Source organism: Rhinolophus sinicus, chromosome 1, assembly GCF_057876585.1.
Source record: "Rhinolophus sinicus isolate RSI-liver-muscle chromosome 1, RSI-T2T, whole genome shotgun sequence".
Taxonomy (NCBI): domain Eukaryota; kingdom Metazoa; phylum Chordata; class Mammalia; order Chiroptera; family Rhinolophidae; genus Rhinolophus; species Rhinolophus sinicus.
This window is the reverse complement of record NC_142501.1, coordinates 28,182,075-28,204,799: the sequence shown is the minus strand read 5'-3', so window position 1 is coordinate 28,204,799 and position 22,725 is coordinate 28,182,075. Positions and strand designations below refer to the sequence as shown.

The following is a 22,725-nucleotide window of genomic DNA, read 5'->3' as shown; positions in this document are numbered from 1 at the left end:
TGGATTAGTCTCTATTTCCAAAGAAGATCCCATTCATAGGTGCAGGGATTAGGATTTAAATATATCTTTTTGGAAGCTACAATTCAACCCATAATAATAATATTCCATTATTTTCTGTTTACTTTTTGTAGGATCTATAATCATGTTCTTTCTTTTCTGATATTGTATTTCTGATATATTGTATGTTTCTTTCTTGACCAGTTTAGCTAGAGGTTTATATCAATTTTATTGATCTTGTAGATGAACTACATTTTCATTTCATTGATTTTTTTGTGTTTGTCCATTTTCCATCTTATTTATTTTATCTTTTATCTTTATGATTTTCTTCCTTCTATTTTGAGTTTAACTGCTTTTATTTTCCTGGCTTCATAAGTGAAATCTATTTTATCTTTCTTTTTGTATATGTAAACATTTAAAGCTATAAATTTCCCTCCAAGCATTATTTTCATACATCCCACAAATTTTGTTCTGTAATTTTTTCTTTGACCCATGTTTGAAAATTATGTTAATTTTTAAATATTTGGGGATTTTCCAGATACCTTTTTTTTGTTACTGATAGCTAATTGAATTTCTGTGTGGTCAGAGAATATGCTTCATAATTTTAATTCTTTAAAATTTGTTGGAACGTGTTATATGTCTTATTATATGGTCTATCATGATGAATATTCCATGTGCACTTGAAAACAATATGCATTTTGAAATGTTGCAATATAATGTTCTATAAATGTCAATAGGGTCAAGGTGATTAGTATACTTGTTCATATCTTCTATTGCCCTAATGTTTTTTGGTCTAATTATCAATTATTTAGAGAATGGCTTTGAAATGTCCAAATATGATTGTGACTTGTCTACTTTTTTTTTTTTTTTAGTTATGTTACCTTATGGTTCATGTAGTTTAAAGTTCTGTTCTGTCTCATCCACTAGTCTAGATGTTTTATTAGACCTTAAAAAATATCTTTGTTTTCCTTTGTTGTATCCACAGTGCCATAAAGAGTCATTCCCTTAGTGTAGACACTAAATAAGTATTTGTTCAATGAATGATGAATGAATGAATTATATCACGGCATGCTCCTGGCTACTAAAATATCACTTTCTTGGTATGTATGGGATAGCTTCTTTTCAGTGTCCATAGAAGTGATATTTTACAACTAATAAAAAGTTTTTGTACCTTTTAAACTTAAGCTTAGATTATCTTATTTGGATAGAGGAAGTAGAATGTGATAATGATTGCTCATCTCAGCACGAAGCAGGAAAGGGTGAAGCATAAAAACTGGCTTAAAAAGTTACACATAAATGTGAAAGAGTAGAATTGGGATGCTGCTCTGGTGGCAGGAGTGGGTTCATGCAGTCAGGCAAGCCTGCGAAGAATCCAGGGTATCCAATGGTCTATGTCATGGATCTCAAACTGCAGGGAACATCAGAATCACCTAGAGGGCTTGTCAAAGCACAGCTTTTTGGGACTCACTTCCAGAGTTTCTAATTCAGTAGGGCAGCAGATTGAATTGTTCTTCCCCAAAAGATATGCCCAAGTCTTCCAAGTCCTAAACCCTGGTACCTGTGTATGTGACCGTAATTAGAAAAACAGTCTTTGCAGAAGCAATGAAGGTAAGGATTTTGAGATCTTGCTGGATTATGATGGGCCCTAACTCCAATGATAAGTGTTCTTATAAGATAGGAAAAGACCCAGAGGGGACAGTCATGTAAAGAGAGGACCAGAGATTAGAGTTATGCAGCCACAGGCCAAGGAACACCCAAGGGCTGCTGGTAGCCACCAGAAGCTAGGAGAGAGGCGTGGAGCAAATTTCCTCCCTCAGAGCTCCAGAAGGAACCAACCCTGCTGATATCTTGATTTTGGACTTCTGGTCCAGAACAGTGAGAGAATAAATTTCTGTTGTTTTAAGCCACCCAGTTTGTGGTCCTTTGTTTATAGCAGCCCGAGGAATCTAGTAGGAGTTGGTGTGGGCTGGCGCTCAAGAATTTCATTCCTTAAAAGCTCACTGGTGACATGAATGTTGTCAATCCAGGATTACATTTGGAGAAACACTGCTGTAAGATGGGGAGCTTTAAAAATTAGAATTTAATCTAAATTGGGCAGAGCTATTCCAGACACCCTGTTTAATAGTCAAAGTCAGATTTGCCTTGTTTACATTTCTCTTCAATTGTAAAGCTTAGATACTATTAGTTTCGATCACTCTGAGTTTTCTTCTCTACTTTAGGACCACCCAGAAGCTTTATTCCTCTTCCTCTTAGAATTTTTTTTAAGTTAAATTTTTATTTTGAGATAATGGTGGATTCACATGAGTTGTATGAAATAATACAGAGAGACCTCTTGTACGCAAACCAGCTTCCCACATTGGTGACATCTTGTAACTCTATAGTATAATGTCACAACTTGGATATTGACATTTATAGAGTCAAGCAAGATACGAAACAGTTCCATTACCATAAGGATCCTTTTTGTTGTCCTTTTATAGCCACACCTGCTTCCCTCTCCCCACCTCTCATCCATAACTCCTTCTCAGTGTCTATAATTTTATCATTTCAGGACAGTTATGTACATGAGATCATATAGTATGTGATTGTTGGGGTTGGCCTTTTTATTCAGTGCGGTTCCCAAGAGATTCATACGTGTTGCAGGTATCAAGTTTATTCTTTTTTATTGCTGTGTAGTATCCCAGCATATGGATGCACCGAAGTTTGATCAACCATTCACCATTCACTTATTGAGGGACAGTTTTTTTCCCCCAGCATTTTTTTGTTTGTTTTTTTTACTTTTATAAATAAAGCTGCTCTAACAGGTGTAGAGGTTTTTGTGTGGCTATAACACATTTCATTTCTCTGGGATAAATGCCCAAGAGTGCAACTTCTGGATCCTATGGTAGCTACATTTTTAGATTTATAAGAATAGGCCAAACTTTTTCAGAGTTGCTATAACATTTTACATACTCACCGACAATGTATGAGTATTCATTTTATCTGCATCCTGGACTTCATTTGGTTTTGCATTACTTTTCTTTTTTAATTTTAGCCCTACTAATAGGTAGGTCATGATTTCCTTAGAATTAAAAAAAATATTAGATTTTAATTTTTTGGAGCAGTTTTAGTTTTACAGAAAAATTGAGTGAAAAGTTCAGGGTTCCCATGTTAACTCCCCCTTCCATGGTTTCTCTTATTATTATCTTGCATTAGTGTGGTATATTTATGATAATTGATGAGCTAATACTGACATTATTATTAACTGGAGTCCATAGTTTACGTTAGTTTCACTCTGTGTTTTACCTTCCATGGACTTTGGCAAATGTATAATAACATGTATCTACCATTGCACTATACAGATGCAGAATAATTTCAAAATGCCCTAAAAATCCCCTTTTCTCTACCTATTTGTCCTTCCCTCCCTCTCTCTCTAAGTCCCTGGCAAACACTGATCTTTTGACTGTCTCCATTGTTTCCCTTTTCCAGAATGTCATATAGGTGGAATCATGCAGTATTGACTTTCCAGACTGGCTTTTATTCACTTACCAATATGCATTTAAGTTTCCTCTATGCCTCTTTGTAGCTTATTAAGCTCATTTCTTTTATAGCTGAATACTATTCTATTGTATGAATATATCACAGTTTACTTATCCATTCACCTATTCAAGGACATCTTGGTTGCTTCCAAGTTTTGGGAATTATAAAGAAAATTGCTATAAACATTCATGTGCAGATTTTTCTGTGGATGTAAGTTTTCAACTCATTTGGGTAAATGGCAAGGAGCATGATTGCTAGATCATCTAGCAAGAGTATGTTTCGTTTTTAAGCAAGTGCCAAACTCTTGCAAAGTGGCTGTACCATCTTGCAGTCCCATCAGCAATGAATGAAAGCTGCTGTTGCTCAATATCCTTGTCAGCATTTGATGTTTTCAGTGTTTCGGATATTTGCCATCTAATAGGTATGTAGTGGTATCTTATTTTTGCATTAATTTGCAATTTCCTAATAACACATGATGTTGAGTGTCTTTACATTTGCTTATTTTCAGAACTTTGACTCATTTTTAAATTGAGTTGCTTGTTTTCAAAACTGTGATTCTTTTTTTTCATAGGATATATAGAATTCCTAATGGCCTTAAAAGTTAAATAATACTGTCCAAACCTGCAAAAACTTTTTATGAGTTCATTTGATCTAAACTGATGACAATGCCAGGAAGCAAGATCTCATATGGGACTGAGAATGACAGTTTTGCAGTTTCTTTTATACATTTGGAATTAAGGAAGGAAGGTAAGATAGATTACATGAAGGTGGGAGAAAACAAGGTGGGATTGGATTACAGGATAGTTGATAAGATTATGTGCTTTCTTGAGGGTGGTTATGTCTTAGAAGGAGGGGTCTGAAAGAAGGCATTTCAAAGGTGTGTCAGAGAAAGACAAATACCATATGATCTCACATGTGGAATCTAAAGAACAAAACAAACAAAACAAAACCGGACTTGTATATACAGAGATGGTTGCCAGATGGGAGGAGGGTTGGGGTGAAAAAGGGATGAGTGAAAAAAGATGAATGAAGAAATATAAATTGATAGTTACAAAATAGTCATAGGGATGTAAAGTACAGAATAGGGAATGTAGTCAATAATATTGTAATAACTACGTATGGTGTCAGATGGGTACTAGACTAGTTGGGGGATCACTTTGTAAATTATATAAATTTCTAACCCTGTGCTGTACATCTGAAACTAATATAAAATAATATTGAATGTCAACTGTAAAAAGAAACAATGGGCAGGGCTTACTTACAGCAAAGATAAACCTATTATTAAAGAAGTTGTGTGTCTGAGGAGTGACTACCCACCATGGCCAGGTCACCCTGTGAGGTTACTTTCAGTCACTGGACTTATCAGATTGATTGCGAAACCTCTTTTTCATCCACAATACCAGAAAGCATACATAATGTGTAGTAGTGATAACCTATAATATAAATATATAATAATGATAGAATAATATAAAAGAAATGTTGGCTAAGTGAGACTTAAAACTAATATCATTTGTAATGGAGACATTAGGTTATAAAAATCCAAAACCTATGTGAAGGGTGAGAATTTAAAATGCCTTATTTTTGTAACTAATGAAGTTTAACTCTAAAATAAGAGCTAACTTAATGGCCTGCAACTTTAGTTAAATCACTGTGGGAAAAGCAAACTGGTTCCAAACTCTGACTAAAAACCGGTTGTTTGATAAACTGTTTTGTGAAATATTTTGCTCTTTGCTCTAGGGATATGAGGGCAGGCCCAGGAAGTTATAAAAGGACATAGCAATGCAACTACTGGAAAGTACAATTATAGTCTTAGAGAAGTAAAAAAAAATCATAAGAATAGCAAACAAATGAAATCTAAAAACTTATATTTTAGGATAGGTTTAAGTATAAGAATAGCAATAGGTTTCGTAATAATTTTGTGTATGTTTGCTACGTAAGGCTCTTGAGGTGTTTAAAAGAGTTTGCTCGACTAACTCTTTAACTGCATTTTAAGTTTTGTGTGGTACTTAATTTGCGTAATTAAATGGAAATTGGTGTTCAAATGTTTAAGTACGCTTTAAATTCTCTGTTAGTGAATTAGCTATTTCTGTGTAATAAATTACTGTACAACTTATCTCACACTTTTTGTGGGTCAGCAGCTAGGCTTGGCTCAGAGGAGTGACAGACTCAGGGCTTCTCATAGCTACCCTCAGGGTGTGGGCTCTGGCTGGGGGTCTCATCTCAAGGCCTGGTTAGGATCTGTTTGCAAGCACTCTGTTGTGGCTGTTGGCTGGCTTCAGGTCCTCACTGGCTACCCACTGGAGACATCAATGGACTCTCCAAGGGCTTCATTCACATCATAGCAGTTGTTTCCTGTGGGTGTGTGGGAGAGATAGAGACAAAGATATAGAAACCAGCTCAGGGGCTTGGGAAGAGGATTGCAACATGGCATGAATAGCAGGAGGGGGGGATGATGTTTGGGAACCGTTTTAGAGGCTGCCTACACACTTAGATATTAATGCATTTTATAAAATAAGGATTCAAATTAGGAATATGAGTAAATATTATTTTCCATTTGCAAAAACCTTATGTCAGGTTTGCAATGATCAGTTTGCTTTCATGTATCCATATTAAACGATACATTCCTTGAGGTCGTCTTCTGTGACTCGTATTGGTCTTCAGCACTTGATAGGACAGTCACCATTTGGAAGGTGGTCCAGAAATTCAGGTTGAATAGATGAATTAATGAGTATCCTTTGAAATACATTATAAGCTTTATTTTATATAGTTACTGAGATTTTCAGAAATCCAAATAGCAAGAGTCCTTTTTGAAAATTTATAAGACTTGTGATATTTGCGGCCACTTTATATGTTTAATTTTGCTTACTAGAGTTTTTAAGGGATCTTTCTCACTTCTGATTATGTACTTTTGCTGGTAAGAATAAAATAATACATATATTCTCATAAACTGCTACTTTATGAGGGTATGTACTTTTGCACTGTGGACACCAGATGGCATTATCACACAAACCAAGCTCTAAAATCAAGGCTCTTAAAAAAAAAGTCTCTTTTATATTGTCATATAGATTTGATTGTTGGAGTATTTTATGCTTGTGGGATGAATTTTCCCCAATATAGAGCCCTTGAAATGAATACCATTCCCACATATTGACTTGGATGAATTGCTTTCTTCAGGAAGAACTGCTCCATATTACTATAGTTTATTTGCACAAGATTTCTCAATGCAGTCGTAACAATGGCCTTGGGTCTTTCAGAGAGAGTCTCTGGCTGAACAGTGTTCTTACCTACAGAATTTGTCACCAGCCACATTGCCAAAACGAACATCTTTGACAGACACATTCTTGACATTGAAGGCAACACTGTCCCCAGGTAAAGCCTCACTCAAAGCTTCATGGTGCATATTGAACAGATTTTACTTCAGTTGTAACGTTGACTGGAGCAAAAGTGACCTGCATGCCAGGTCTGAGAGCACCAATCTCCACTCGGCCCACAGGGACAGGACCAATACCACCAATTTTCTAGATATTCTGGAGGGACAGACACAAAGCCTTGTCAGTTGGATGAGTTGTTGACAGGATGCAATCCAGGGCTTCAAGCAGCATGGTTCCACTGGCACTGCCATCTTTATGGAGACTTTCCATCACTTGAACCCAGGCATGTTAGCACTTGGCTCCAGCATGTTGTCACCATTCCAAATAGAGACTGGCGCAAAAGCTACTGTGTCGGGGCTGTAGCCAATTTTCTTATTGTAGGCACTGACTTTCTTAACAATTTCCTGTATCTCTTCTGGCTGTAAGGTGGTTTGGTGGAATCCATTTTGTTAATACCAACAATTAGTTGTTTCACACTCAGCGTGTAAGCCAGAAGGGCATGCTCATGGGTCTGTCCATTTTTGGAGACACCTGCTTCAAATTCACCAACATCAGCAGCAACAATCAGGACAGCACAGTCAGCCTGAGATGTGCCTTTTTTGTCGATCCCGCCGCATTTGTAGATCAGATGACCAGTAGTGGTAGACTTGCTGGAATCTACGTGTCCAACGATGATGTTGATGTGCGTCTTTTCCTTTCTCATTTTGGGTTAGATTCAGCAGTGGTTTTCACTACACTTGTGCTCTGGCAGCAAACCTGTTGTGAAAAAGCCTTTCCTTCTAGCTCATTCTTTAAAGAGTTCTCTCTAAAATGCATAGGTATATAACTCCCCAAGTGGAGAAATGGTTAATCATATAACAAGGCTACGGTACAGTAAGTTTATTTCATTCTAATAAAAAGGATGGAGCCATAATAGGATACTGTATATGTCCATATAATATTTTAAAATAATTGTTTATTATAAGTGATATTCAAACATTAATGATTAATACTTTTTCCTTCTATCTACTTATACTTATCTGAATCCTGACCCAATTTAATGTAATCAGATTTTAAATATAGAATCAGAAACTAAACAAAATAAAAATTATTTACAATACACACGAAAAATCAATGTAAGATATTTATTAAACCCCTGCTTTCCTTACCTGAATTTACTGAGCTCTTTGAGTGAACAGTAGTGTCATAACATTCTTTTTAGTCAACCAACCTTATATTTCATATATTAAAAGACAAAAATGTGATATAGTTTTACAATTACTTATAAGACATTTTGATCTGAACTGGACATAAAAGGATAGAAAACTTGTGAGAACTGCCTATATCTGTAATATCTTGTGGGTTTCAACCACACTGGCTCAAATATACGTCAGTATATTAGTATACATATGAGGTTATACAACCCCAATGAGTTATATGTCTATTTTTGTTTATGTACAATATTTATTTCTAGCCACTTGTTGCAATACTGCACAAGATATTAATAGTCATGATTGATTATTTGTATTGTTTTGAAAATTACAACTTACGAAGAAAGTAAGGACTGGTTTGTAAGCAACTGATTATTTCCGTCAGAGATGAAACTAATTCAGTAGGGAAGGGAACTGGACTGAAATTATTTGTGTATTTTGTCTCTTAATTGTTATCATTATTATGGCTCTGGAAATAGTGAAAAAATTAGATGTGATATGTATTCTCATCTACTGTTAAGTCTTGCTGTTCTATATGGAAAACCTAGAGTGCTCCAAAATCAGAATGAGTATCTCCTTAAGGCTTTACAAGAACTAAACGTGAAACAAGGTTATTTGGAAGTGAGATAATTCTGACTTGATAATAATTCTTAGTAACAGCTTCATTCTTTTAAGTGAGAAAAGCTATGAAGCAATAAGGCCTTGTTTGTGAGGTTCTGTGGTCTCTGAGTAATAAATATTTTCTTTCCTAGGAGACTGGTGTGGACCTCTTCTGCATCACTGGGTACAACACAGAGACCACTGCTACCACCAAAGTGTGGAAATGGTTTCTCGGTTAAACGGTTCTCATCTTTGTGTCTCTTTGAATGCTACATTTTTAAAGACAGAAAGGAATAGATTAATGGTGAGATTGTATTCATTCTTTCCTTCTGGGATATGAACAAAAAGCAGGCACCACTCAAAGGAAAGGTTCAGCTGCAGATCCAAAATCAGGGAAAAAGACACTCTCTTGCTTAATTTGTTGCACGTCTTTCCTCGTGTGCTCCACTGGGGCACACTTTTCTTTTTCACCACACCACGCATGCCTTCACTGTAGAAACCTTGCATTTGTGTCCTCCCGGCTGCATTGTTCTACTTTCGGATAGAAGCATGGCTAACTGCTTCAAATCCTTCAAGTATTTATTTAGTTGTCACCCTCTTAAGGAGACCTGACCCGACAGTCCTATTTAAAATTGCAATCTGTGTCTCAGTGTCCCCCAGACACCCTCCTCTGTACCCTTAGTCCTTCTTACCCTGCGTTAATTTTTTATAGCACTTGTCACCTTTATACATACCGTTCATTTATAAATACAAGCTTGAAGAATAGGTACAGAGTTGAATAAATGATTTTCTATTAACTATTTTGTTTCTTTTTATTTAATTCCTGGTTTGAGAAATGTACAGACACTGCAGTACTGAAATTTTTTTGATGTTTTATTTATCAGTGGGCATATATAGACTGCATTATTTTTATTTTTATATATTTTTTTACTTCTCATTTGACATAAAATCCATATTTCTCTTCTCTGATGCACCTTTGCTTTAATACCCTGGTGTATTTTGGTTCCATGCAGAATATCATGAAGTTACTTGCAGTAAACCGTACTTGGCTTGGCCTGTCTTATAAACAAGAGGACAATGAATGGAAGTGGGAGTGTGGCCCCTCTCCTTCTCCTGGCCTGTAAGTTTCTAGTATGTAATTCAATTCCTTATTCCTTTTTCAATGTCTTTTGCTTAAAGAAATGAAGAAAATAGAGATGACTACTTGAGACAGAATTGAGACCTTTTTATTTCTTGCTTTTGTTATTTCATATTGTACTGGCAGCAATTTCATAAATTATAAAGCCAGTTAATTCACAATTTGTATGAAATGCCTCTAATATTAGGTGCTCTGATTACTATTTCACATAATAAATATAATGTGGGGAAGATCTCATTATATATGAATTTGGGGACATCTCTGGTATTTTATTGGGAAGAAGTTCAGAATTTTTATTCCTCAGTCAAAGAATTTGGGCCTTTTTATGGTTTCAAGTACATATTGCTAAATTGCTATCCAGAAACATTGCATTAGACAACTATAACTATATATACAGAGGGTGCCAAAAAATGTATATACATTTTAAGAAAGAAAAAAAAACTATTAAAATTGTAATGCTCAATATATACTGATAACAAAGGATGAATACAAGTCATGTTTGACTTCTGCAATTACAAGAGGTGCTCAGAGGGGTTACCATCAGCGTCCAGACACTTCTGATCATGACGAACTACTGTTTGAGCAACGTTGACTAAAGTGTCCACTTGTATACATTTTTTTGGCACCCCAGGTATATATAAGCTGTTTCAACATTCTGTGCCAATCTTATTAATATTTCAACATTTTGATAATCGATTATGTCAATTTTGTTCTCAGGTTTTACCTATTCTGCATGTCAGGTAGACTTTATTGATTACAAGTGACAAAAACAGGGTTCAATCTAGCTTGGGCATAATGGGAAAGCTTTGGGAATTATGCGTGGTTATTACATATAGTGAACAAAACTTTGAATAAACAAACCATAAGAAAGGTAGTGATACAGCTTAGCCACAGGGAAAACTGGGGCTAAGGACTTGAACTCTACCAGCACTCTGTTACTTTTCTCTGCCTATTTCTCTCAGTGTTGGTTATTTTTATTTTTTATTTATTATTTTTTGTATAAAGATGAATTCTTTCCATTTAATAGGAAACACAGATAATCACTGCTCTCAGGCCTCCTATCTTATAGCTTCTTTCATGAGAGAAATTTTTCTCATTTAGTTTCGCTTGAAAAAATAATAAGTGATACTGTGTTAAGGGAGAGCAAAGCCTTACGCAATGTGGCCACCTCAGCGAGAGCTACGTTCTCAGGATGTATGCTGTCTGACAATAGCATAGATGCCCACTACAATTATGCTCTAATTTTTCCTCTACAAATAAAAGGTGTCACAAATCAAATACATTCCTCAAGAAAGCCTAGAAATTTTAAGAAACAGTAAATGAAATAATAGTTAGCATATATTTAAAATTTACTCTGTGCCAAGTCCTATTACAAGTGATTTGCATGTGTTAATCAATTTGATTCTCAAGATGCCACTAGAAGGTAGATTGCAATATTTTATAGAAGAGAGAAGTGGTTAACTTTTCTAGCATTGTAGTAGTTGTTAGTAGTGGAGCTAGCATTTGAACTCAGACATCTTAATATTAACACCCATCTCCGGAACCACATTACCATGTATACTTTTCCTCGTACAGCTACTAAGGGAAGCATCCAGTATAAGTATAATATGCCACTTAATGGCATGTAAGATTATACTTGGAAGCCTTAGCAAACAATGAACAAAAAATTTTAATGATTCCATATTTAGTACAAAACAGTGAGGAATTCAGAAAACTATTCGGGCTTTTGCAGTTTTGCAGTAGAATTGCAGTGACAATTAAAGAACATGTTCTCTGGGAAGCACATATAAAGGACACAGCTAAGATTCGTGAATCAGAGCAGGCATTCTAGTGGATTTTAGGCCTAGAAATATATCTCAATATACTGCAGAAGTCTCAACTTGTTTTTTTTTTTGAATACATGGTAAGTCAGGTTCGTAGGGAAATAGTATTTGAGACAGAGGTTGTTTTATTAAAAAAATCCTCTTGGGATCAACACTTTGTGGGAAAGAGGGACAGGATGGGACAGAATAAGCTGTGAACTCATTACTGAACTTCAGCCAACTTCACAAAGATTTCTGGAGCTGGGAAGGTCCTTCAGAACAATCTCAAATTGGGGCGTGTGCTGCATCTTTGTATTACCCAGGCGTGAGATGCAGGTGGCCCCACAGGAAGGGTAATGATTTTGGTTGAGGCACATGTCTTAAACTGGGGACAATGTCTTTGGGCTGAGATCAAGGAGCTGTCACGTTTCAGCATTTCTAACGTCTTTGAGAGTTAGTACTGTACTCCTGAAGGGGCAGACAGCACAATATTTATGACAGAATAAAGAACTCAAACCTGAAGGATTGAATTAAAACTAGGAGGAAGAAAGTTAATTTTGTGAATAAGGCCTTGTCTGCTGGAGCCTGACCCAGCAACAGAGCTTCTACATGCCTCATGAGGATGGTCCCCCCATTCCACAAACAAGCACAAATTCAGCACATGTGCAGGGGCAGGAAACTCCTGAGCTTAGCTCCAGCAGAGTATACTTAATGAGCAAGAAGATTCGAGCACCTGACACGAGACCCACATCCTCTCTGGGGCTGTCGGTCTCAGGAATTCCTGGTTCAAGGAAGCAAATAAGGGCCCCATTGTGTGGGAGCAAGAGGCAGGCCCTCCCTCCAGGTCTGACAGGAAGCCCTCTACTCCCTGTGAGCAGGCGTTGACTAATGAATAGTGAAAAGGTCAGACTTCAGCCATGTTGTCACAGCAGAGAAGTGATCCCAGCTCTTGGCATAGCTGTTCAGGGAACACCACAGAACCCGGTCTTTCTTTTTGCTCACTTAACCCAGAAAAATGACCAGACCTGCTGTATTTCACGTTGGCCTATTAAACATACCCTTCTCAACCTCAGCTTAACACTCAAACTGACTTGCTCAGGGGTAATGAGCTTAGAGAGGCGTCAGTGCCATTGGTTGGTGCCGATCGCTCAGCTGGGATGGGTGGGCTACCAAGCCAGAGTTTGTTCCTGAACTGGAGAGACCTGGGCTGGAATTCAGACTGGGAGCTGGGTGCCTAGCCACTGCTTCCCTTTTGGCTTTCCCTCTTGGCCCCTACACTATCTCCTCAGAAAGCCTTCAAGATTAAGTTCTTTCTGTCTCAGTGTTTTTCCAATGCCCTATTGAATAACAACAACAAGATAAAATATATTTGACTCTCAGGAGTTGAAGAAGGAGGTGGTGTAACTCCTACACTCAGGAAGCAGTTACAAGTGAAATATGACCAATACAATTGAATTTATACAAAAGCTGAATATATATACAATTGAAAAATAAATAGAAAAATCATTGTGAGTAGGTGTGTGCAGCAGGTGTCTCCGTTCACACCTGTAGATTTACACCAAACACCAGCAGTGCCTGTGGCAGACTCTCTGTGGCTTCCAGGGGATGTGTAGCTTGGCCCATGACGTCAACATGGTCAGAGGTGCTGTTTACAATTTGGCTGAAAGAATGGCCTACATTATGTGTGAATTGCTTAACGGAAAAGTTTGAAATCAAGCTATTTCTGTAAATATGTGTCTTGACAACAGAAATACTACAAGGAAGATAAATTGGGGAACTTTTCAGAACAATAAAGTGAATAAGACACTAGCAGAGAAAATGAGATTGATTTAAAAATATTCACAGATATTTTAGAAAAGAGAAAGAGAGAAGACTAAACTTTCATACTTAACATACAAAGTTTACCCATGCACACGTAAGTGGAGAGGAATCTGGAAGCTTAGGGATTATGTATATGACATACAAAAATTAAATGATATTAATATTAGGTTGGTGCAAAAGAAACTGCAGTTTTTGCAATTATTTTAAATCACTATTACTTTTGCACCAACCTAATATCTATGAATTAATCGATTAACATTGATTACATTTACCAGCACAATAATACAAATATGAAATTTAGTATTGTAAAATGAATTTGCCAGAAACAAATTTAAATCTATGATTGTGTGTCAGTGACTGAAAGAGACTTTACAAATCTATTGCAAATATTAATATCTCATTCCACTAAGGAATGATGTTTTCTTAAAAAAAACACTTAATTGTATAATGGTGTATGTGTGTAGAGATTGTGGGTTTTCCTGTGTATATAATATTTTATACTTTTTCATATTCATTTTAGAAATAATATTAAAATATAAAAAATAATGTTAAAAATAAATTTGTTTCCATGTCTTTCCATGTCTTGGCCACTGTAGATAATGCTGCAGTGAAAATTGGATAAATGTTTTCAGATCTTTTTGGGTAGATACCCAGGAGAAAAATTGCTGGGTTATATGGTAATTCTATTCTTAATTTTTTAAGGAACCTCCATACTGTTTAGTGGTTACCAGAGAGTAAGGGGGGCGGGAGGGGTAGTAGAAGAGGAAAAAGGGGGTCAAATATATGGTGATGGAAGGAGAGCTGGTCTGGGTGGTGAACACACAATGTGATATATAGATGATGTATTATAGAAGTACACTTGAAACATATAATTTTACTAACCATTGCCACCCCAATAAATTTAATAAGTTAAAAAAGACATTTGTTTTTATCTCTCTCTCTCTTTTTCTGGTTGAAAGTGATTTGCTTTGAAAGTAATTTGTCTTGTTAATTAGCATTTCAATTATAGACCCAAAGAGTTATGCTTTACAAACTTGAAATTTCCTGTGCACAGAGATGAGATTTATGGGGAATTAATATAAAAAAACTATTTACTCTACTAAATGTTTGTATTTAATGCTGTGTTTAATGTTAAGCTTTTTGATTTTACTTTCCATTTTTGTAAAATAGATTTTTCTAAATTCCTTTAGCCTAGCAGAAGTGAGTGTGTACCAGATACAAAATCAACTCAGATTCATTGAGAAACAAAGGGGAACTACAAGACCAAGTTCCTAAAAGCTCTGGCTGGCAAGATTTTCTTAAACATGTAGCTTAAAATCTAGCTAAATTCTAGAAAATTTTCTAACACATGGTTGTAGAATTTTGCTTTTCAATTCTTAGGTGTGTATAAATTTGGGAAGTTTGGAAAAAATCTTTAGACTTTTAAAGGAGTAATAATAAAAGATGCAAAAAATATTATAAAAGAATAGGGTATGCTTTCATAAGTTCAGAGTAAAAATGCAAAGTGTTCTATTTTCTAATCAATTAAGGGTAAATTTTTGCATACCTTTGAATGATTGTGTTAGAACACAGTAAAGTAGGCAATTTAGTTCAATATAAAGTTCAATTTGAACTCTACTGGTATTTCAATTGGATATAGTCTTATTATTGGGAAATTTAGTCACTTGCTGACATTTATTTGAAAAAGAAAATCTTAATTGTTGAAATATATTTGTTATAGGACTTGGAATTTATAGACCTAACTACATGTTATATTAATTTACATGCTCATAGATCGAAGAACTTTTGTGGAATTTTCTGTTTGCTATTTTTAATCATGAAATATTTCAAGGAGTTTAGCAAGATTTTAATTGGGGTATATTTGAAAGTAATGTGTTCATTGCTATATTTAATTAATTTAATTTATACTGTTGTATTTAGCAAGTATTCTAACTTAGAACCTTTATCTCTGTTCTGAGACAGACTTAGAAGATAAGAAGCGATGAAGATTTGTTTTCTTTGTCTAGAAACAGAACTGAACAGAACAGATTCCAAGCTGGAGTCCAGGTCTTCTTTATTTGGAGACTTTAAGAGCTAAGTCAAATACATGGTGATGGAAGGAGAACTGACTGGGTGGTGAGCACACGATGCAATCCTAGGCCCCAGCTCCTGTGGTCCCTCCTCCCTCACAATGGACCCTCCTCTTTCCTCCCCTCCTCTTTGTCCTCCTCCACACCCCCCATCTCTTTTTGCCATACCTAGTTTCGGTTATTTCTCAGAGTAGTATTTCACATCTTTCAGCTCCAATTCTGAGACAACTGAAAGTAAATAACAGCAAACATATTATTTAAAAACCTTTGGTGGGAAAGACTCTTAATTAACAATTCTAGAAAAAAATTGATTTTATTACTATCAGACTTCATCGTATGTTTTATATATATAACAAATTATGTAATTTATATTTTTCATATTTTAATAAATAAAGGGCATTTTCCCCCATAAACCTAATTATATGTATCTCACTAACACAGAATGAGCTATATTGGTAAATAAATGGCTTTTTCTTAGAAATATATATAGAGGAATTATTTTAAAGCCATTGAATATACATTATTTTTATTGCTTTTAATGACTATAATATTCTGTGGTACGCAATGCATATTTAAACATTTCCCTTTGAAAGACATCAATCACTGACATCTGAAAATCTTATTATGGACTTTTGACTTTGGTATGAGAAATTTATGCACAGAACAAATCTGTGGATTTGTACACTCAAACCTTTGTAAATAACCCTTAAAACACACATTTGCCAATCTTATCATATGAGCACATTAATTTTGCCAATACAATGGCCAAAGCTTACTTAAATTGCATTTCACTTATTATCAGTGAGAATTTAGCATTTTTTCACATTTTAATCAATTTGTGTGTGTGTGTGTGTATGTGTGTGTGTGTGTATGGTGTGTGTGTGTGTGTGTTAGTGTTATGTTTATTCACACTTTTTGCCCTTTGTGAAGGTTGGCTCTGATGTTAGTAAGAATGACCCATTCAATTAAAGAAGAATGATGTGGCCAGAGCAAAGAGATGGGGGCGAGTGTAGTGTCAGGTGCAGCTGAGAAGACAGGGCCAGAACAGAGGCAGCTTTAGGATCATTTTTTATTTAAAATAGGATAGAACTTGTAATTGACATAGATGTGCAGAGAATGAGATAAGTAGAACTTCAGATTTCTTTCTCTTTTACACCATGAAAAAAATAGTGACTTTTACTAATATAAGAGCATGTTTGGAAAGATTATGTTGCTTACTTTTTTTATTTTGGAGGTATGGAGTTTTATATTTTTATGTAGTTGTTAATATATGGGGTATTAAGAAATGTTAATTTACAAGGAAATAAATGAGCTGACACCTGGAGATATATATATATATATATATATATATATATATATATATACACACACATATATATCATATATATAAGTATATATATGTTATATAAATATATATTGCATATATATAAATATATATATATATATATATATATATATATATATATTTGTTATAGATGGTAATTGAAAAATGAGTGCAAAGAGGCCAAGAAAATATAGAATAAAGAAAGAGGTGTTTAAGAAGAAGGGAGTGACATACAGTGTTGCATGCTATTAAGAGCACAATTAAAAGAGAAATTAAAAGGTCTACTTAGTGAAGTGAAATCACTATGACCAAAAAGAGAGTCGATGCCATGGAGTCATTGGGGAAGGGGCCAGGTTGTAATGGCTTGAGTAGTGAGGGTAAAATGTAAGAAATGGAGATGAAATGCAGACAGCACTTTGTTAACTTTTCCTTTTACAAGAGTGATAGAGAGTGAGGACAGTATAAGCTGCTGGGAAGGATATTACTAAGAAAACACTGAGTATTCAAAAGGAAAGAGGAGTGATTAATAGTGTATGAATCTTGGGTGGCAGGAGTGTATGACTAATACAGATGACATTGGCCTTATGGAAGAGGAAGAAGAGCACATCTTTCTAACAGAAGAGAAGATGCATGTATATATAGGGAGAAAGCTGAGAGATTTTCAGTTTGATAAGCTGGTGGCTTTTATTTCTCTGTGATGTAGGTCATCTTCTGAGAAGAAGAGGGGATGTGGAAGAGTCAGAGATTTGTTAAGAATAGATAATGTGTGATAAGATTAATTTTAGAGAATGTGAAAGAGTGGTGAGCTGAAAAAAGTAACAGGGCTCCTAGCAGCATGAAATCTATTTCGTGTTGGTGACAATGAATTTATATTGCAATACATCTGAACTGTTCTAAAAGCACTTGGCTTCTCAGACACTGACAGAAAGAAACAGAAAATTAATTTCATGTATAGGAAAATAATTTTGTTAAACATTGGGACCAAAAGAGGTTCAAGGGAGTTCGTGCATTGGCAGAAACATATGGAATCAAGCCAGACACGGAGAAAGCTGAAGGAGGAAACAGATGGACCGATAAGACAAAGTAGAGTTGGAGACAGGGCTAGAGAGGCTAATGTGATCAAAGCATTTTCATGTTGGAAAGAGATGAATGAGCAAGCTAGAAAGGTCAGGGTGTTTGTGGAGGGTAGTAGGCTTTAATAACACATTTTTGAGAGGAAACATTTAAAAGTATGACAAAGACCAAAGTGTTCCCATGGGAATGGTTTGCTGAGGCAGAGTGGAGAAGTCACTTGGAGATGCAGAGGCAAAGAGACTGAGTGGCCAAGATGTGGGAGGATGGTTGATGCATTGGAAAGTTGTGATTGATCGTCACTGGTGAATAAGAAGGCTGCTGGGGAGGATATAGATGACAGTGAGAAGGTGGAAATGAACTTTAATGGGACTCATATATAAGTGGGAGAGGTTTGAGGAGGTGCTATCAGTACTATGGTTTTGAATTATTAGGTACACACTAACAAGAGAGACAAACCTGGACATTTATAGTAAAATGACTTTATACTCACAAGCTGATGACTAGTGAAGTCAAATTATATAGTTATTTATTATAACATAGCAGATTGTATTATACTATATTATAGGCTATAATAAACAAAATGTAAACATCATGCTATGGATTGTGATATCAACTATCACTAAGAATTATTTACCATAATTTAGCCATAAGTAAAGCCAAAAATATAATTTCTATTCTGACAAATCTATATACTTTTCTATTTATCCTATGGTACTCTTGTTCCATATAATGTCTTATACAGTATGCAATTTGGTTTAGTTTCCTTTTCCTTTAAGGCCTCAGACTTGATTGGGGGTATTCCCATTAAGAAGTCTTTAAATTTAATAGTTTTCTCATACATATTAAGTTGAAAGTTCTCAACAAGACAAATAATAACAATTGTTGGAGAGGCTGTGGAGGAAAAGTAACCTTCATACACTGCTGGTGGGAATGTAAATTAGTGCAGTCACTATGAAAACAGTATGGAAGTTCCTTAAAAAATTAAGACTAGAATTACCATATGACCCAGCAACCCCTCTTGTGGGTATCTACCCCAAAAATCTGAAAACACTTATTTGTAAAGATACATGTACCCCTATGTTCATTGCAGCATTATTCATAGTGCTCAAGACATGGAAACAACCAAAGTGACCCTCAATAGATGATTGGATAAAGAGGATGTGGTACATACATAATTGTACAATGGAATATTACTCAGCCATAAGGAAAAATGAAATATTGCCATTTGCAACAACATAGATGGATCTTGAGATTATCAAGCTAAGCAAAATTAGTCAGACAGAAAAAGTCGAGAACCATATTGACTTCACTCATATGTGTGATATAAAACTAAAAGTAACAAACAAGCAAGAAAAACAAACAAGCAAAAACTCATAGACACAGACAACAGTTTAGTGGTTACTAGAAGGTTAGGAGGGAGGATGGTAGAAGAGGGAAAAGTGGTCAAACATATGGTGATGGAAGGAGAACTGACTCTGGGTGGTGAGCACACAATGTGATATACAGATGATGTATTATAGAAATGTACACTTTAAAACTATGTAATTTTACTATCCAATATCACCCCAATTAATTTAATAAAAATTAAAAAAATAAATTAATCGATTCAAAGGCACTCAGATGTTTACTGAGCATGTAATATGTGCTAGACAAACAGTGAATAAGAAGAATGATCCAGGATCTACTCCTGAATCCATTCAACAAATATGTGTTAAGCACCATTTACATGACAGGTAGTCTGCTAGGTACTAGGGATACAGCATTGAAAAGAAGGCTATAAACCAATTCTCAGAGGATGAGAAGGATCTCCATGAGAAAAACAGGAGCGGAGGAAGTGATATTTGAGTCAGTCTTATTTGATCAGTTTGTAGTAGAAAGGAAGAAACCTGAGGCAGGAAGAAAATATATGCGCCAATGAAAAAAGGTAGTTATTAATAAAATGTGTTTGCATGACAATGGACAACTATCCTGACTATAGCCAACGGCCTATACTGAGTAGAAGTGGAACGTAAAGTTGGAGGTAAATTGAAAAAAAATTGAAAGCTCTGTAATGTATCTAATAGTTTTCAAAATATGAAAGGTTACGGCATACTAAAGCAACATTTTTCACTCCCTGATGGTATTTTGTGGGGGAGGCAAATGACAAATAGTAGTTACATAAGAACTTTCTTTGTAGTTTTCCACGCATGCTTTAATTAACAAAATGTCATAAGTCATTATTGGATTATTTTTTATCTAAAATCTTGCCTGGAAGTTCTTCAATGAGATTATCCACTGTATAACAGCATTAATTCTAGTCAGCCACAATTTTACATTGTTTCAAACTTATAATTCTTCTACAAAATTTCATTACTTGTAAGAACTACAGAGACTTCTTTTCCATGTTATTTTTAAATTATTTGATAATAATTCTTGATGTTAGCCTTTAATTCAGTTCAGTCCTACTCAGTCCCACAGATATTTTTTATGGGCCTGCTCTGGAGTTATAGGACATGTAAAGATGAAGAAGCAATAACTACTTAGCTTCAAAGAATTTACAGAATTTGTTAGAGCAAAGACAGGTTATAGAAAAAAATTAAGAGTATTTCAGAGGTAAAACTTATAATACTTCATGAGTAATTGAATGTTGGAGGTAAAGTTGGAAAATGAATAGAATATTACAAAAAAGGTTTCTTTTTTTTTAAATTTATTTTTTAAATTTAATGGGGTGACAATTGTTAGTAAAATTACATAGATTTCAGGTGTACAATTCTCTAGCTTAAGTGTTTGGGTGGTTAGTCATCTTACCCATCTTAAGAAAAATAATGATTAACCCAGTAAAAGTCCGATCTTATACATCATTTGAATTGTATCTTGATAGCTCAGAGCAAAATGACTGTAACAAAATTGGATTTAGAAGGATGGATGTACAGGGAGAGGTTGGAAAAGGTTGTGCAGGACTTTTGTGAGTAGGTAAGGCTGCTTATGGAGATGATGTGGGTGACAATTCTATCGTAGAGAAAGTTTATTTCTCTATGAATAGAGAAAGACCAAAGAAAGGTATACGTGAATACATGTCTAGAGAGAAGGAGAAAAAGAAACTGTCAAATTAAAAACACAAAATGCAATGCACATGTAGATGATGTATTATAGAATTGTACACTTGAAACCTATATAATTTTACTAACCCATGTCACCCCAATAAATGTTATAAAAATTAAAAAAATAGTAGTCTAGTAAAGTGCAAGTGGAAAATTATATCCTCAGATTTAGCAATTGGGATTTTTGTTTGATTAGGGAGAAAGGCACTATAAGTTACAACTAAGAGTTAAGGTGGTGAAAAAACTGTAGCATGGGATAAAATGAGTCCAGAAAATTTTTCACAATTTTGGCTGAAAACAGTAACATAGGAAAATTGTCAATAAAAAGCAGAACACCATGAAGCAAAACAAGGGATTATATTAAATTTTGTGAGATTTGAGCCCATGTATAGACTAATATGATAAAGCTTATAGAAAGCGATGATGAAGATACTGGCAATAAGGCAGAAATTTCCTTGTAGGGAATAAATAAATATTTTAGAGGAGACTAGGTGGCGTGGAATAAAGAGAACATAAAAAAAAGGTTTTGACTTTGGCCACAGAGAAATTGCTCATCCATTGAAACAAAAGGAAAGTAATGACATTGAGGTATAAATACATGAATAACATGTATAAATATGCAGGTATGGGTGTGGGCAAGTTAAGGGAATTCATGGTCTCACCTTCACTGGTAAAAGAAGAAATGTCTATCTTGATGTTTGACTAGAGACTCAGAGAGGCTTGATCTATATCTATATCTATATTATCTATATCTATATCTATATCATCTGTATCTATGTATATATCTATACCTATATCCATACCTATATCCATATCCATATCCAGATCCAGATCCATATCCATATCCATCTAGTCAAGGAGGCACTTTGGGAAGAAATTGACCAAAATGAAGAAGATTGAACATGTTAATGTTTAGCCACCTCGCTGTCAAATCTTAAAACTTGAAGGTAAAGTTTAAATCCTCATGCTTTCTCATTTTAACACATTTAAATAATCGCAAAGCATCATACATTCAAACCAACCTTCTTCTCTCCTTTTTGATTGAGGTCCATCTGTTTTCTTCAAGATTACTGCAAGAGAGTCCCAAAAGGTCTCTCATCTACTGCTCTAGACCTTTTTCAATCTTTTATTTATGTTTCAAGAAAAACGATCATGGCTTTTTAAAATAAGTCCCTGGAAAGTTTTCCTATTTGTCTTAAAATAGTCCTGTAGTCTTACAAGATATGACTCTTGCCTATCCATCCACCTCCACTCTCTTCTTTGCTCTCTGAGTTCAGTCTGACTATAATTTCAGTTCCATGAATACATCAAGTTTACTGTCACCTAGGAGCCTTTACAGTTGCTGCCTCTGTGAGTTGAAGACTCCCTCAAAAGTCTCTCACGTTTCAAAAAATAATTAATTCTTACTTTTCTCCAACTTGCAGTGCAATATCTTTTTTAATAGAAACATGTCCTATTCTTGTAGATATAGGTTAAAACTTGGCAAACATACCTGTATTTCTTTGGTAAAATTTATGACAATTATTATCTCAACATAGAGAAAAATGTATTTTACTTCCCCCTTGACTAACAAATTGATTGATTGATTAATGAATATTAATATTCACGTGGAATTTAGAAATCAATATTTTTATTTGCATGGCATATTTTTATTTAAATGACAATTTTTTCTTTAGGTGTATTTAGTTTTGCAGTTTACTAGCCAGCAGAATATATTTTCGGATTATGTAGAGCTAATAGTTT

At 35.0% G+C, this 22,725-nt stretch overlaps 1 long non-coding RNA gene across 1 annotated transcript; it reads left to right on the top strand.

Moving 5' to 3' along the window:
• The first annotated feature begins 3,412 nt into the window (after positions 1–3,412).
• On the top strand, positions 3,413–9,794 carry LOC148759036 (uncharacterized). The gene is made up of 3 exons (XR_016020496.1): positions 3,413–4,260; positions 8,827–8,978; positions 9,688–9,794. It is a non-coding gene; the product is annotated as an uncharacterized LOC148759036 (long non-coding RNA).
• Positions 9,795–22,725: the final 12,931 nt, after the last annotated feature.